The sequence below is a fragment of the Vipera berus genome (assembly GCF_964194415.1).
Source record: "Vipera berus genome assembly, chromosome: 2".
Classification (NCBI taxonomy): Eukaryota; Metazoa; Chordata; class Lepidosauria; order Squamata; family Viperidae; genus Vipera; species Vipera berus.
The window spans coordinates 51,316,973-51,335,071 of NC_138203.1; the positions used below are offsets into that span (position 1 = coordinate 51,316,973).

Sequence of the window (18,099 nt, forward strand, 5' to 3'; positions counted from 1 at the left end):
GCTTTTTACTGGGTTAAATTGTCTTGTATTCATTGCATCTATTGTTTAATTCTTTTTTAAATTTTTTACTTTGTGTTTTTTTAATTTTTATGGTTGTGAGCCACCCTGAGTCCTCAGGGAGAAGGGCGGCATATAAATTTAATCAAATCAAATCAAATCACTCTTGTTGGAAAACAATGCAAGTGGGAGTTAGTTCATCATTCCACGGTTTTGCTATTTGAGCTGAGTAAGATAACGCTGTTATGTCATTTTGATAAGACTAGCAGCACAGCACTGCTGAATTGAAGTCGTCAGGGATACAACATCAAAATGGAGATGATGCTAATTAGGGACAGGAAGAAAAAAGTATACCCTCATCAATCTGAAATAGCTAATAAGTGTTACTCTAATTTTGCATGCAACAGATAATCTGATTTTATCACTGAATTGCTGTAACAGATTTTACATGTCTTATGGCTTTTATTTGATAGTGTTGCCGCAAAAAGAAAAATTACTACCCTAACTCTAAAACAACTAGGTAAGGCTGTCTTATGTGTCGAGATGAGGTAGAACTGTGTCATGGAGACATGGCTGAAAAAAAGAAATTGCTGGGACAGGTTTTCACCAAAGTTAAGTACAACTGGGGAAAGGCCTATTACACATTTGCAGTGTATTCTTACAAACTGAAAGCCAAATTAAAAATCTGATCTCAGTTAATTATGTAACCTCATTAAATCTATCCAGGGCTTTTTTTCTCATAGAACGCTCAGAACGGAGTTCCGGCACCTTTTTTGGATGGAACCTTGTAGGGTAGTCAAGGCGGGTTGTATGACGTGTGAGTTCCTGCACCTTTTTCTTTTACAAAAAAAGTACTGAATCTATCCATAGAGCTTATTGAGAGTTACTTTAGGAGAGTTGAATTGCTCATTTCAGAGTATTATAGTTATTGCAGTGATATTATACCTTTCTACAGTTTGACCTTGATACAAAATACTCTTCCCTTAGAAAACTGAGCACAAAGCTAGGTATCAAGCTCGGTTGTTACTGGATACTCTGCATTTTACTCAATCATTCATTAGCTAAACAGCTTGCTATTATGTCCTGTTTCAGCAAAGGCATAGGCCTTCTCCAATGACTTACCTTTTTTTCCTTGTTCAGTACTGTCCTATAAAGTTTTGCAACCAAGCACCCAAATGAACTACATAATCCAATACCAAAAAAAAAGGAATAGTCATCAACCAATACAGGAAAGAGCTCAAAGGAGAAGAGAAAGATAGAAATGTTATATTGCTGGTCTTGTTTGGGCCTTGATAATAAAAACAAGTAATGTGTATCACTTTCAGTAGTTCATGAGGCCTTTCGTCTGGCAAACTCCTCTCAGTTCTTAGGTCCAGAGGCTGGACCTGTGATGCATATTGTAGCCATCTTCTTCCTGAAGTAGCTCCTGTAGGGCCTGTAATGTAGCTGAAACAGAACCCAGGAAAATTAGCTGTCAGGCAACAACCCTGAGAAGACAAAGCACACAATTCTAAACTCCAACTAGCTACAGGGGTGAACCGCTTTCTGAACTACCCTTGCTTGACCTTCAGCTATCCCATTTTTCCTATATTCTACATTTATTTCCCCCTTCATGGATTACTGCCTTGTCGTGGCGAAGGGGCTTGCGTAATTCAATGAAGCTATGAGCTATGCCGTGCAGGGCCACCCAAGACGGACAGATCATAACAGAGAGTTCTGACAAAACGTGATCCACTGGAGAAGGAAATGGCAACCCACTCCAGTATCTTTGACATGAAAACCCCATGGACAGTACCAAAAGGCAAAACAGTATGACGCTGGAAGATGAGCCCCTCAGGTCGGAAGGCGTCCAATATGCTACTGGGGAAGAGCAGAGGGCTAGTACTAGTAGAGCCAGAAAGAATGAATCGACTGGACCAAAGCCGAAAGGACGCTCAGCTGTGGATGTGTCTGGTGGTGAAAGGAAAATCCAATGCTGTAAAGGTTTTTTCTCCATAGGAACCTGGAATGTATGATCCATGAATCAAGGAAAGCTGGACGTGGTCAAACAAGAGATGACAAGACTGAACATCGACATCTTAGGAATCAGCAAACTAAAATGGACAGGAATGGGTGAATTTAATTCAGATGACCATCAGGTATACTACTGTGGGCAAGAATCCCTCAGAAGAAATGGAGTAGCCTTCATAGTCAATAAAAGAGTAGGAAAAGCAATGCTGGGATACAATCCTCAAAATGACAGAATGATCTCAGTTCGAATCCAAGGCAAACCATTCAATATCACAGTAGTCCAAGTCTATGCCCCAACCACCGGTGCTGAAGAGGATGAAATTGACTGGTTCTATGAAGCCCTACAGCACCTTATAGAACTAACACCAAAAAATGATGTTCTTACCATCATGGGGGATTGGAATGCTAAAGTAGGAAACCAAAAGATAACTGGAATAACAGGCAAGTTTGGCCTTGGAGTACAAAATGAAGCAGGGCACAGGCAGCCAAAGATGGAGAAGCTCTATACAGTCAGTAAAAACAAGACCAGGAGCTGACTGTGTCTCAGACCATGAACTTCTTGCAAAGTTTAGGCTTAAACTGAAGAAAGTAGGGAAAAGCACTAGGCCACTCAGGTATGAATTAAATCATATCCCTGTTGAATATACAGTAGAGGTGACAGATTTAAGGAATTAGATCTGATAGACAGAGTGCCTGAAGAACTATGGACGGAGGTTCGCAACATTGTACAACAAGTAGCAACCAAAACCATCCCAAAGAAAAAGAAATGCAAGAAAGCAAAATGGCTGTCTGAGGAAGCTTTGCAAATAGTTGAGGAAAGGAGGGAAGCGAAAGGCAAGGGAGAAAAAGAAAGATACGGCCAATTGAATGCAGAATTCCAGAGAATAGCTAGAAGAGATAAGAATGCCTTCTTAAATGAATAGTGCAAAAAAATAGAAGAAAACAATTGAATAGGGAGGACCAGAGATCTTTTCAAAAAAAATGGAGAGATGAAGGGAACGTTTAATGCAAAAATGGGCATGATAAAGGACCAAAATGGCAGGGACCTAACAGAGGCAGAAGAGATTAAGAAGAGGTGGCAAAATTACACAGAAGAACTATACAAGAATGAGCTTAACATCCCTGATAACCACGATTGGGTGGTCACTGACCTCGAGCCAGACATCCTAGAATGTGAAGTGAAGTGGGCCTTAGAAAAGCTGAGCAACAACAAAGCTAGTGGAGGTGACAGTATTCCAGCTGAGCTATTCAAAATCTTAAAAGATAATGCAGTAAAAGTGCTACACTCAATTTGCCAGCAAATTTGGAAAACTCAACAGTGGCCACAGGATTGGAAAAGATCAGTTTACATTCCAATTCCAAAGAAAGGCAGTGCCAAAGAATGTTCAAACTATCACACCTTTGCACTCGTTTCTCATGCTAGTAAAGTTATGCTTAAAATCTTACAAGCTAGACTCCGGCAGTATGTGGATCGAGAACTACCAGAAGTACAGGCAGGATTTCGAAGAGGCAGAGGAACTAGAGATCAAATTGCCAACATACGCTGGATCATGGAGAAAGCTAGGGAGTTCCAGAAAAACATCTACTTCTGCTTCATTGACTATGCTAAAGCCTTTGATTGTGTGGATCATAACAAACGGTGGCAAGTTCTTAAAGAGATGGGCATACCAGACCATCTTATTTGTCTCTTGAGAAACTATATGCGGGCCAAGAAGCAACAGTGAGAACTGGACACGGAACCACTGATTGGTTCAAAATTGGGAAAGGAGTCCGGCAAGGCTGTATACTGTCGCCCTGCCTATTTAACTTATATGCACAGCACATCATGAGAAAGGCAGGGCTAGATGAATCAAAAGTTGGAATTAAGATTGCTGGAAGAAATATCAACAACCTAAGATATGCAGATGATACCACTCTAATGGCAGAAAGTGAAGAAGAACTAAAGAGCCTCTTGTTGCGGGTGAAGAAGGAGAGTGCAAAACTTGGGTTGAAACTAAACATTAAGAAAACCAAGATCATGACATCCGGCCCTCTCAATTCCTGGCAAATAGATGGGGAAGAAATGGATTTTATTTTCCTGGGCTCCAAGATCACTGCAGATGGGGACTGTAGCCAAGAAATTAAAAGACGCTTGCTCCTCGGGAGGAAAGCCATGGCAAATCTAGACAGCACACTAAAAAGCAGAGACATCACCCTGCCAACAAAAGTGCGTATAGTCAAGGCTATGGTCTTCCCAGTTGCAATGTATGGCAGTGAAAGCTGGACCATAAAAAAGGCTGAGCGCCAAAGAATTGAGGCCTTTGAACTATGGTGCTGGAGAAGACTCCTGCGAGTCCCTTGGACTGCAAGGCGATCAAACCGGTCAGTCCTAGAGGAGATCAACCCTGACTGCTCTTTAGAAGGCCAGATCCTGAAGCTAAAACTCCAATACTTTGGCCACCTAATGAGAAGGAAGGACTCACTGGAGAAGAGCCTAATGTTGGGAAAGATTGAGGGCAAGAGAAGAAGGGGACGACAGAGAATGAGGTGGCTGGATGGAGTCACTGAAGCAGTAGGCGTGAGCTTAAATGGACTCCAGAAGATGATAGAGGACAGGAAGTCCTGGAGGAAAGTTGTCCATAGGGTCGCGATGGGTCGGACACGACTTCGCAGCTAACAACAACATTTATTTCTCTCCCAAGAATCAACTTTTGATATGCTTTTCTTGGATAAAAATTCTATTAGATTGAAGAGAAACACAAAACCAAATCATCCCTTTCTCTGAATTCAAACTTAGTGTGAAACAGGTAACATTGGAGTTAACAAATTTTAAAAGACAAAGAGGGCAGGAAAAGGAAGACTTACTTGATAGCAAAAAAATCATAGAAAGTCTGGTAGAACCTTTAATAAAGACCAATTTTGTTAGAAGGCATTCACTTCCTTGAATTGCCCCTTGTTTCATCAGATGTAGTGAGTAAGACTGGTGTAAGATATAAATTGTGATGAGGCAAAATGAGGGAGAGGACAAGTTTGTTATGCAAATGCAAGTTACATATGAGAAGATTATCAGTATCTTTTGCTATTAAAACCCATTGTTTGTTGAGAGCTTCTGAGATTACCTAAACCTTTTGTTGTTTATATGTTCATCAGTTCTTTCTCAAAAGTGGAGTCAAGGTCCTTTTGAGTTCAGCTATAGAATATCCTGGAAAGTTGATTTGTTCTGATACTGTTTTTCACTCAGACAAGAAAAAACTGGGCTGGATGTAATCAGTGTTGATCAACCAGACTTACTGCTTCGTATTGTTATAATTTAGTAGAGAAACGCCCTTTGACTCCTGAGCATCTAAGGATAAGATGCAGAACATAGCAAGGAAAGCAAACTAGGAGATTTCTGTATGGGGAACTACATCACAACAGTAAAAGAAAAGTTTTGGAGCATCTTAAAAGCTGATAACTGTACTTCCATCAGCTTGCATGGACTGAAGGTGAGTTCATCTAAGGGACATGAAGCATTAGCCTAAGTTGGCAGATATATTGATATATTGTATTGGAGGCAAGAAATACTAAAGAGTAAAGTCAGAATGAAATGTAACAAGCACAGATTGTACAGTCACAGTTTGCATTCTTCAGATCTCATTGCTTTCAGCCTCTTATAGACAGGGCCTTTAAAGGTTGTTTATGCCACAAGAAAAGTTTGATGAGATAAATATTTTGTTGCAAATATTTTGTTGCATAATTTTAGATTCTATTGCCTTGCTTGAAGATTCCTAAAGTCTAGAGATTTTAACTGAGGAATAAGGTATTAGTAGATTGAATAAGGCCTGGGATGTCTAGAAGGAGATTGGGAGAAGGGTGTTTTGTTTTGTTTTTTAAAAGAAAGTCTGAGTGGTAATTGCAACTGTGTGATTAAGCCTCATCCCATCTACATGAATGTATAATCAATGCATTATAAAAAAGGGGGGCTTCAATTACACTATTACATCTACTATCTTAATTCCCCTCTCACTGAATAAAGTTTTAAGAATAAACAAGGCAGAATTACAGGGCAACTACATTTTCTTATGCCTAGTCAGGCTTGTTAAAATCATTAAAACTGAGAATCATTTTAAATTTGTATTTAATTTTTATTCTGAAAGAATTCAGACCTGCTTTTTCACCGATTTCTGTATTAAGAGAAATTTTTTATGCTGCCTCTAGATAATTCACGACGTGACATCCATATTTTGTTACATAGCTGAGGTTACTATATTGTCTTGATCATAAACAGAATTACTTCCATATACACAGAAAAAGCTAGTGCATATCATCAAGGCTATGAAAGCTGAGGAATGAAGTGGCCCTGCTTTCTGAAGCTGTCCTTTGTGTTTTGTTAAGCTATCAAACACCTGCTGGGATAAATACAGTCTTGAATAGCTTGCTAAAGTTATCAAAGAGGAGCTGGATGGAATTTCAGCACTTTGAGCTCTCCAGTCTACTCTGGTTTCCACAAGATGCTCAGCCGTGGTATGATTTGCTCTTGATTGAGTTCCTCTATGAACTCAGCCACTGCAATTTATAAACATACCATGCTTTTGGTTTGATATGTTGAGTGGTATTTTTACATTAAAGGGACGTGGTGGCTCAGTGGGTTAGGACGCTGAGCTTGTCGATCAGAAGGTCGGCAGTTTGGCGGGTCAAATCCCAAGTGCCGCGTAGCAGAGTGAGCGTCTGTTACTCATCCCAGCTTCTGCCAACCTAGCAGTTTGAAAGCACGTAAAAATGCAAGTAGAAAAATAGGGACCACTACGGTGGGAAGGTAACAGCATTCCGTGCACCTTTGGCGTCTAGTCATGCCGGCCACATGACCACGGAGACATCCTCAGACAAGCGCTGGCTCTTCGGCTTTGAAACGGAGATGAGCACCGGCCCCTAGAGTCAGAAACGACTAGCACACATGTGCGGGGGAACGTTTACCTTTACCTTTATTTTTACATTAAAGTGACAGTGAAGTCTTTCCAGCCATGATTTGTCCTCCAGTTATGCATAACACTTGGGTTTGCTCCTCATATTAAGCTATGATTTACTTAAAAAGTACTTACTAAAGAAACACTGCAAATATAAAGAGTTATGGTTTAACAGTTACCAAATCCTGTATCAGCAGGAGGGGTTAAAAGAGATGAGAGCCACCACCATGGAATTGAAACCCTGAGCCTTTTTATGTAGGTTGTGATACACTAAAAAATAACTACAGTTTCAAGTGCATGCATGTTTTACCGTAGACAAGAAAAATGAAATTCACTTTTATAGAATATCTACAGAGATTCTCAGTCATCCAGGTCATAGTTATCCCAAATATGTTTTTTCATGAGACTTTCTCTCAAGAAATAATAGAATAGGTGATACCTGGTTCAACAGTAGTAACTGCAAGAGGGATCTTGGAGTTCTAGTGCAGTGCTTTTCAAGCTTTTCACAGATAGCACCACTTTTAGGATATGGCAATATTCAAGTGCCACCAGTCGCCTAGCAAGGTATCAAAAACTTGACCAAAAAAAGGGGAAAAACTGATGAAGTACAGGTAGTCCTCAACTTACAACTGTTCACTTAGTAACTGAAGTTACAACAGCACTGAAAAAAGTGACATAACCATTTTTCACACTTAGGACCATTGCAGCATCCCCAGGGTCATGTGATTTACATTCAGATGCTTGGCAACTGATTCATATTTATGATGGTCACACTGTCCCAGGGTCATGTGATCCCCTTTTGCAACCTTCTGACAAGCAAAGTCAATGGGGAAACCAGATTCACTTAAGAACTGTGTTATTAATTTAACAACTGCAGTGATTCACTTGTGTCAAGAAAAGTCATAAAATGGGACAAAACTCGTTTAACAAATTTCTCACTTAGCAATATAAATTTTGGGCTCAATTGTGGTTGTAGGTTGAGGACTATCTGTACACTCACTTACCGCCCTTTTAATGGGAAACATGCTTGTTTCTGTGACATTAATCTTTGCACTGTGTAACTGCAGCTGACGCCTTTCCCCAGGGCTGTGCATTTCTTCACCTCTCTTAACCCATCCCCTTCTCTTTCCATCATGTTTTTCTCTCCCTTTCCCTACAAAACCTCCTTTTATATCCTCTCCTCTCTCCCCGTCCTTTTCTCTTCGATGTAGGTGCAGCTGACTCCTTTCCCTGACCCTGCATGCAGCTTTTGGAAGTGCCAGTCAGCTGGAGCCCCACACCGATCCTGGGTGCTCAGCAGAACCATGGCAACACAATAGCTCCAGCTGACTCTCCCACAGGCCTGTGCAGCTTTGCCACTTGTTCAGCTCCTCCTCTGCTACACTTTTACACTTTTTTTTACACTTCTTTTTTTTTACAGTGCTTTTCAACCCATCATACCCGTACCATCTGCCAGGTGTCGAAGTACCACCAGCGGTACACATTCCATGGGTTGAAAAGCACTGTTCTAGTGGACAGTCACTTAAATATGAGCCAGCAGTATGCTGCAGCTGCCAAAAAAGCCAACAGAGTCCTATGCTGCATTAATAGAGGGATAGAATCAAGATCATGTGAAACGTTAATACCACTTTATAATGCCTTGGAAGGCCACACTTGGAATATTACATCCAGTTTTGGTTGCTACAGTGTAAAAAAGATGTTGAGACACTAGAAAGAGTGCAGAGAAAAGCAACAAAGATGATTTGGGGACTGGAGGATAAAACATGGAGAACGGTTGCGGGTATGTCTAATTTAATGAAAAGAAAGAGTATGGATGATATGATAGCAGTGTTCCAATATCTAAGGGGCTGCCACAAAGAAGAGAGGGTCAACCTATTCTCCAACGCATCTGAAGACAAGGAGAAGAAGCAATGGATGGAAACCAATCAAGAAGAGAACCAAACTAGACGTAAGGAGAAATTTCCTGACAAAACAATCAGTGGAATGACTGGAGGTTTTTAAGAAGAGATTGGACAACCATTTGTCTGAAATGGCATAGGGTTTCTTACTTGAGCATGGCTTTGGACTAGAAGACCTCCAAGGTCCCTTCCAACTCTGTTATTCTGTTCTGTGTTTCTTGAGGTTCAAGTTATAATGCAGCGATACATTGAAAAATGTAGAACACATGTAGTTAGCAGCATTTTTTATTTCTACAAAGCTGTATCTATTCAGAATACATAGGAAGATGAGCTTTAATTTTTATTTACTGGTGAAAAAAGCATATTAAGTTTCTTTTCTAATGATCCCTTTTGGAACTGTCATCTTACACAATCATATGTTCAGTTTTTCTTCTATGGACTTAACGTTTTCCATATTCACTTATGCTATGTGTGCATTGCTTTAGGAATAAATTTAGCAATTGACTGATGTTTTTCAAGAACAAGGGATCTTTTCCTTTCCATCAGCCTGAGAGCATCTCAGCACCCAAGAAAACCTAATTTTGGATCCTACTTTAAGACTTGCTAAATGCAGACTTAGCTTTGAACATTAACGTATCTGTCATCTTCTCTTCCCCCCTCCCCTTGGCTATCCTTTTTGTATCCTTTCCAACTCAAAGGAATGTACGAATAACCTTATATAAAGGACTTGAGACACTATCATCTGAAAAAGAAAGAAAGAGAACCAGATTTGGCGCAATGCATATAGGAGGAGAAGCTGTCAAAAGAAGAATTAAGTTGAAAATGGACCGCCTCCAACCAGAGGATAGAATGAATAATGTTTCCCCTACAGGAGATTTCTAGATTTCAGTGAGTCAGTAATCAGTATGTTGCTGATTCCTTCATTATAAGCATCTTCCCTTCTCCTGTCTGGTCATATGACCCAAAATATTGCTATCAGACAAGTTTGGAAAGCTATACTATCTTGTTCATTTTTCTGTCCCATTTTGTTCTGATTATTAATTCTGAGAAATCAAAAGTATCCATACTGTTTTGTGACTTTCAGTTGTTGCTCTCATGTAAGTACCAGAATATGTCCTACCTTGTATATGAATATATAATACAAACAATGTAATTAACTTTGATGTCTTTCTCTCTGAAAGTTGAGCCATAATTTCAACTAGGCATCTGAACATCCTACACTAGGGGTAGGCAACCTTGGCTCTTTTATGACTCATGGATTCCCAGAATTCCTGAGCCAGCTGGGAGTTGAAGTCTATGAGTTGAATTCTGGGAGTTGAAGTCCACAAATCATAAAAGAGCCAAGGTTGCCTACCCCTGTCTTAGACCAAGCTGAATTTAAAAAAGCTAGGGATTTCCTGGAAGCTTGGCATTCAGACAAATCAGGTACTGTATCAATAAACACACAACAATAAACCATATTTACATACCCAAAGTCCAGTTGCCTTTTGAAAAGCACCTTTGAGACAACCATGACCTGTATGATTGAGAATCTGCATAGATATAAAGAGATAATTGAAAAGTTAAGAAGGAAAAAGAACAGATCCTCCCCAGCAGCCAACACCCAGATAAGCAGAATTAACACTAGACCAGGGGTGTCAAACTCAATTTCATTGAGGGCCGCATCAGCATTGCGGTTGCCCTCAGGGGGCTGGGTGGGTGTGGCCTGGGTGGGCGTGGCCTACTGAGTGGGCGTGGCTAGAGTGCGTATGGCCTACTGGGTGGGCATAGCCAGCTCTACCTCGTTCGCATCAAGTGTGCCTATGGGGGCCTGGGCAGGAGTGGGACAGATCTGAGGGTCTCTGGCAGAAGGAGGGTCTCTGGGCCAGGGCCAAGGCAGTGGGGGCCGTTCCCCTCACTGTTTCCAGGATGGCTTCGCGGGCCACATGAAACCACTTCGCGGGCCGGATCTGGGCCCCGGGCCTTGTGTTTGACATGTCTGCACTAGACCACAGGTCTGCAACCCGCGGCTCCGGAGCCGCATGCGGCTCTTTCAGCCATCTCCTGCGGCTCCCAGTCCTCTGCCATGTGCAGTCCAAAAGAAAAAAAAGGCGGGACTAAAAAATTTCAACCAATCAATTCAAATATGCAGGGTAGGTGCATATTTCGCCTTGGCTCCTCTTCAATCAAACCCTGTTCTGCGCATGTGTGCATGTACGCGCATGTGCATTTTTTTGTGGCTCCCAGTTTTTCCTTTTGTGAGGGAACCAGTTCCGAGTGGCTCTTTCACTGTTTCAGGTTGCTGACCCCTGCACTAGACCAACAATCAAGTAGAAAACAATAATCAAGGAACCACTAAGGAGAAAACCAAACCTCCACTAATACACTACAGGCAGCTTATTATATAGTATATAAATAGGGAGCAAACCATTTGCACTGGTATTACCTAATGAAAGGCCTGCAAGCAAACAAACTCAGAGAGCAGTTAGGACTCCGCAAATCAAAATTCTGGCAAAGCCAATATGCATACTATATTTCTGTCCACTTTGCATCAACAATTGCCAATTTTGTCCTTACGTCTCCAAACAGGATTATTATTTACTGCCACTGAAGGGTTGGCCATCTTATCTGAGATTTGATCACAAATTCTTCAAATATCCAGTATAAAACGAGACATGTTTATAGTGATCATGCTATTCCTTGCAGGTGCAGATACTTTCAATAGCCTTGAACTTATTTGCTGAAAATAAATACTCTTCATATCTTACAGGATGCAAGAGTCTAGAATTGTCTTCTATCCACTGCTTGCCTTAATGGGCTACAGAGCATTCCCTGAACTAACATTTCCAAAAGCCTAAAAATAGGCAGTTTTACAGATGCATGTAAGTTTAGTTTAGTTCTGTTGACTTTGATATTTAATGGCACTGTGGAATCTGAATACATGTAACATGGGCCCCTTGCATGTTGATCTCAAAGGCACGTGCAGACTATGGAATGTGTTGGAGAGTTCCCATGACTTCCCTTCCAAAAAAGGAAAGAAAATTTTGTTGCAGCTGTTGATCCGATACCAAATCTGGATTATGTTCATTCTCTCATTCACTCCTTTGCCTTTCCTAGTGCTCCTCTTTTAACAGCTGCAGCAGCTCCTTATGACCATTAATCAATGGAATATTTTTCTGGCTAAAGCAAATGAAAATTCTCTTAGCTCACACACACATTTCAGGTGTACAGAAAATACTACAGTATGTGAACTGCATGCTGTGCAGTGAGCTTCAGATAAACTACAGATAAGCTTGTAAGGAAGACGGCTGTATACAGTATTCATAAACCTTCCACTCCATCAATGCTCATCTAATTGGTTTTTCAGTCCCAGCACGTTTAAAATATTTAGATGTGCATGGACATGTATGGGTTTAAACCTTTAAAACATTTATCACCATTTGAGTCTCACCGATTCAAGGTTGATTCAGCCTTCCATCCTTCCAAGGTTGGTAAAATGAGGACGCAGATTGTTGGGGGCAGTATGCTGACTCTGTAAATTGCTTAGAGAGGGCTGTAAAGCCCTGTGAAGCAGTATATAAGTCTAAGTGCTATTGCTATTGTAATGAGTACTCACAATTGTGGGAACAATGCTTACAATGCTTTGTTCACCTATTTAAAAACCAGTTGTACTTTAGTTTCTCTTCAGATCAGATCAGTCTTTTGACTTACTAGATATTTCCTTAGAGAGGAACATTTCTAGTGAAAACACCATCATTATATTGCTTAGAAAGTTGGCTCAGCTGCAGGAAACATTTGTTTAAATATCTACGTAGTTGTGAAACTCCAGAGACAAATCATTCCTAATGCCGAGTTCTCAGAGGGAAAAAACACACGTTATAATGGATATAGGTCTCCTCAGATTTCCATTGCAACTTCTAGTTCAGGTGCTGTTTAGATTATTCTCCCTACACTCAATCCATCCTTTTTGCTTTAATGAATTACATTTTCTCACAATTCTCTTTATTCAATGTTACAAGGTCAAATATTTCTAGGAAACCCTATAAGGCAGAGAGAGAGTATGTCAAGAATTAGAAATTGAAAATGATTAATTCAAGAAAAAGAAGGGTAAAATGTAGCAATTAATTCAAGGAACAAGGATTAATTCAATGTTTCTGCAATAGATATGTGGATATGTATTCAAAATGATTTTTTAATATCAAGACAATTGATATATGATTTTTCCATTGACTTGGGATTGTTGCTTATAAATACATAATGACAAACAGAACATTACACATAAAATATTTATAGGGTTCTATGCAACCCATATTTCAGAGTTGAATACTCTAATGTTAAAGTCTTGTGATAAGTGAACAAGGCTTTTCCATGGAAACAAACTTCATGAGAAATGTTTTAACTGTCAGAAACATGAAAGCCTTGTATTATTTATAGAACTTCAGTTGTATGCACTGACCTGGCCCTAGACAAAATCCACTTTCAAACATTCTAGTATCTATATACTTTATTTGAAGCTATTATAAAATTCTAGTTGGAATTTTAATAGCCTGATATAAATGCCTGTTTATAGGAGCTGTATTGGGATAACAGAATAACAAGAGTTGGAAGGAACCCTGGAGGTCTTTTAGTTCAACCCCAGGAAACCCTGTACCATTTCTTACAATGGTTGTCCAATCTTTTCTTTAAAACCTCCAGTATTGGAGCATCTAGAACTTCTGGAGGCAAGCCGTTTCACTGACTAATTGTTCTAACTGCCAGGAATTTTCTCCTTAGTTTCAGGTTGGTTCTCTCTGGAACACTGCTATCATGTCACCCCTAGTCCTTCATTAAACTAGACATACCCAATTCTTGCAGCTGTTCTTTGTATGTTTTAGCCTCCAGTCCCCAGTGAACCGCAAAAAATAAGAAAACCAGAAACTTCATTTTAAAATGTAATTACTCTTAGTTTAACCTCGTTAAATAAAATTCTGTTGAAAAAGCAGTGAAGTATGATAAAGTTAAAAGCACGCTTCAGATAAAAGAAAATAGCTAAAGGGCCCAAGAATCCCCAATATGCCTTTTATCTGCCCTGAGAACAAAAATAAATATATCATTTTTCCTCTTCATTCTTGGAAGAAATTACATGGCTATGTGAAACCATATCACTGAAGTACATGGCACTCTTTGAAACCAACCATCCATAGGATTTCTGATATTTAGGGGCTCCTGATAGGAGCCAAATTAGAGTTGTTAGCACTCAGATGAAGGATTTTCCTTTTCCCTTCTGTATTGCGTAAAATGTACATTTGCAGACACATGTAACCTAGCAAAAGTAGGACATTAATTACAACACTGAAAACCAGCAAACAAACCTGTATCTATTATAAATGGTTGTGTATTAAATTGGCATGTTCTGATTATAATAATTTGCCAGATTAGATCAAAACTATAATGATATCACTGTGATTTTTCATTTTTAAGGATCTTAAAGTTTATCTTCAGAAATGGTGCAAAATAAATTGGTCTGCAAATATTCACAATCACTTAATGGTCTTGTGAATTTTACTAAACCATGATTTTACAGTACAGTAAATCATTAAAATAGGCCATAGATCAGTAAACCATAAACTATGATTTATTAATCACCCAACTTTTGTTTTCATTTGTACCACTGTAAAAATGGGATTTCCTAGAAGCAGCTTTTTGAGAAATAACAGTCCAGTGGCGTAGCGTGGGGGGTGCAGGGGGGTCCGGCTGCACCGGGCGCAACATCTGGGGGGGCGCCCATTAAGCTCGCCGGAGGGGGACGATTCCACTTCGCCGAGGGTCGGAGGAGCGAGCGAGCGGGCGGAGCATAGAAAGCAACCGCATTCGCTGCGCCCAGCCAGAGCGGGATCCCGTCCTCTCGCGGCTACAGATCGCCTCCTTTCTCGGGTGGGGGTGGGGAGGCTTGGCGGCGTCTTGCCTCCCTCTCTTTCTCCCACCACGGTTCTCCTCCGCTTGGCTCTCAACCTGCAAGCCCGGCCCCCCCGACCCAGCTCCCGCCCCCGTCTCCTCCTTTCCCAGAGGCAAAGGTAACAACTGCAGCTGCCGCACCTGCGGCTGCTTGCTGCTGCTGCTGCTCCTCCTCCTCCTGCCGTATTGACTCTCTGCGGCCACTCGGTTCTCCCTGCAGGAGGCGATCGGGACCGCCCCCCCCCCCGACACACGTCGCCAGCAGCGAGAGTTTCCAGCCAGGCCGGCGAATCTTTGGGGCAAGGTGCCAAAGAGAAGGAGGCGGCTTGGCTTGGATAAGCAGCGTCTGGGCAGAAAATAGGTCGGGCGCTGCAGCAAGTATGAACTCTTGGGGTTCAGCCTAAGCAGGCAAAGCTGCAGGGTGGGTTGGTTGGCTTTTCTGGCTTTGGAATAACCTTGGGAAGCTGAGGCATTGTAAGTTGGAAGTCATTGTTTGTCGCCTAACATGACATAACATGACATGACATGACATAACAAGATGGAGAAAACTAACCAATTGTGGGATCATAAATCTTGATGAAGCCCATCATCGCTCCATGTGATGTATGCACTCAATCTACAAACGTAGTCCAAGCCTATTCACATCTGTTGTAAGGTCATTCTCTCGTGGGGTTTATCTTGACGTCCACTAAGAGTGGAACAAACATGCCCCATTAACCATTTTCAACGCCATGTCCTCTCTTTGTCTCATCCTAAATCACAGCTGAGGCACCTTAAAGTTGCCTTGTTTCAGTTTTAAACTAGCATTTTCCCTCTTCTCCAGAGACCCTTTTTTGCCTTGAACCTAACTCAGGGGTAGGCAACCTTGGCTCTTTTATGACTCATGGACTTCAACTCCCAGAATTCCTGAGCTAGTGGAAGAGACTCGAGTGCTAAAATCCACGGGTTAGGGGGTGCAAATTACTTGCCTTGCCCCGGGTGCTGACAACCCACGCTACGCCACTGTAACAGTCTGAATTCCCCCTATTAAGGCTTTCCACACAGTATCACTCAGTTTGAGACCATAGGGTACACTGTTTTATCAGTTTGGTCTAGTGCTAAGGGGCCGGGCTAGAAACCAGAAGACTTATGAATTCTAGTCCCATCTTAGTCATGTAAGATGACTGGGTGATCTTGGGTCAGTCACTCTTTCAGCTAACCCACTTTCAGGGATGTTGTTGTTCAGAAAATATGAGGAAGAAATATTAGGAATGTTTGCTGCCTTGAGTTAGTTATAAAAAATAAAAATAAAAACTGAACTTTACCAGACAGTCCAAGTGAATAATGAATTGTATCAGTTGTTTACAGCAGACTAGACTAATCAAGGTCCAAAAAAAGGTAAAAGAGAATGACTTTTCATGCAGTTGCTTTTACTTGTTAAGATGAGCTATGTGCTATCTTCCTTCAGAGCCAGAAAAATAATAAAGTGGCCTGCTGTTTTCACTCTTGTAGTTATGAAGTACAAGTTTACAAAAGTAAAACATTCAGAAAGCAGAATGCAAAGTGAGAAATTTCTAAATGTATCGTGGGTTGGACCATCTGTGCAACTTTCTGTAGCAAGTCACAATATTTGGTATATTAGAAAGATCCTGAGAATAACAGCATTTTTTTGAGATAACACAATATACCTTAACTATATGAAACCTCAATTAAAACTGTAGTACTCCTACTGTTATTTAAAATTCAACTTGTAAAAAGCAAATGAAGAAAGAGGCCAAATATGAACTGTCAATGGGGTTCAATAAGATAATTTACTGTATAAGGGAGAATGTTTCATAAATTTACCTTTTTAGTCAAGGACTTAGTATGAATAGTGCCTTAAGAAGTGAAAATGAACTGACAAGACCTGCAAAGGACTGCAACTGTTACTAATGTGTGTGGCATGGTTGCTTCCCTCCCTGAATATAACCTAGAACACAGGTCTGCAACCCGTGGCTCTTTCAGCCATCTCCTGCGGCTCCCAGTCCTCTGCCATGTGCAGTCCCCCCCCAAAAAAGTGGGACTAAAAAAGTTCAACCAATCAATTCAAATATGCAGGGTAGGTGCATATCTCGCCTTGGCTCCACTCTTTAGTCAAACCCTGTTCTGCGCATGCGCGCATGTGCACACATTTTTTTGCGGCTCCCAGTTTTTCCTTTTGTGAGGGAACCGGTTCCGAGTGGCTCTTTCACTGTTTCAGGTTGCTGACCCCTGTCCTAGAAGTTTGTAGCAGAAACGAGGATTAGAGCAGTGAGTGGACCCATTCTAGTTCATAAGAGATAACAGTTTATGAAATCAAAGAAACAGCAAGAATAGCTGTCAGAGGAAGCACTGTTCCAACAGGAAGAGAGTCAAGCAAAGAAGCAAGCTCAGCAGACAAGAGTGACAAGCAAAAGCAAAATTCACAAATATATTTTGTACTGCTGAAATTAAACAAAGAGCTTCATGGAAGAAACTAGCAATGAACACCTTGAGGATTACTGGATTAGAGACCTGGGATGAAAATAACAAGTAATTCAACAAAGACAAAATGGTACATTTGGGAAACAAAAATCAAACACATAGGTACTGTCTAAGTAGTGGCCAAAATTGTGGAAACCTTTTGGGAAAAGCATACAGTAGAAATGCCACCTTTGGTTAGAAATGCCACCTTTGGTTAAGTTTCCACCAATTTTTCTTCTAATTTCCTTTATAACTGTAGCCTTGTTCACTTAATAATACTATTTTACATCGCTTTCTGGGCAACCAGTCAACTCTTTGCACCATTACTTTAATTTTATTACGTTTTACAAGCTCACTAAATGAAAGAACACAAAAAACCCAACCAACTTGATAGCGATCACATAACACACTGACAGATGTCCCCCTCTCAGCTTCAATACATGACATCAATCACTGAATCCTACTGCGATCTGATTGGCTCATTGCCAAAACAGGATAACACCTGATTGGCTCTCTAAACACTCAAGCTCATTGGCTACAATCAGATGAAGGAAAGCTACCTGATATCAACTCAAGCAAGTTGTGCTTCCTTTTTCTGGTTATTTGGCTGTAACTTTTCATAGAATACAGTACAAATAATTGAACAAACTATGTTGCATTACACTCTTGATTAAATTATCTTTCCACTGATATATAATTTTATGGTACTACTCCAAAATAAAGTGGTGTTGTTAGCCACCAAGCCTCAAAAATACTTTTCCCTAAAGGTTTTCACAATTTTGGCCACTACTGGAGACTGCTATACTTAACAAATGACTGGAACTGATGGCCCAAATGAACTCTTCAAACTGTATAATTCTAAATTAAGGTGCCCCCCAAATAAATACAGTACATGATGA

At 40.6% G+C, this 18,099-nt stretch overlaps 1 long non-coding RNA gene across 1 annotated transcript; it reads right to left on the minus strand.

The window, feature by feature from the left end:
* Window positions 1–1,249: 1,249 nt before the first annotated feature.
* On the minus strand, window positions 1,250–10,418 carry LOC308664670. Its single transcript, XR_014025721.1, has 2 exons — window positions 10,297–10,418; window positions 1,250–1,443 (listed from the first exon to the last, which is right to left on the minus strand). It is a non-coding gene; the product is annotated as an uncharacterized lncRNA (long non-coding RNA).
* Window positions 10,419–18,099: the final 7,681 nt, after the last annotated feature.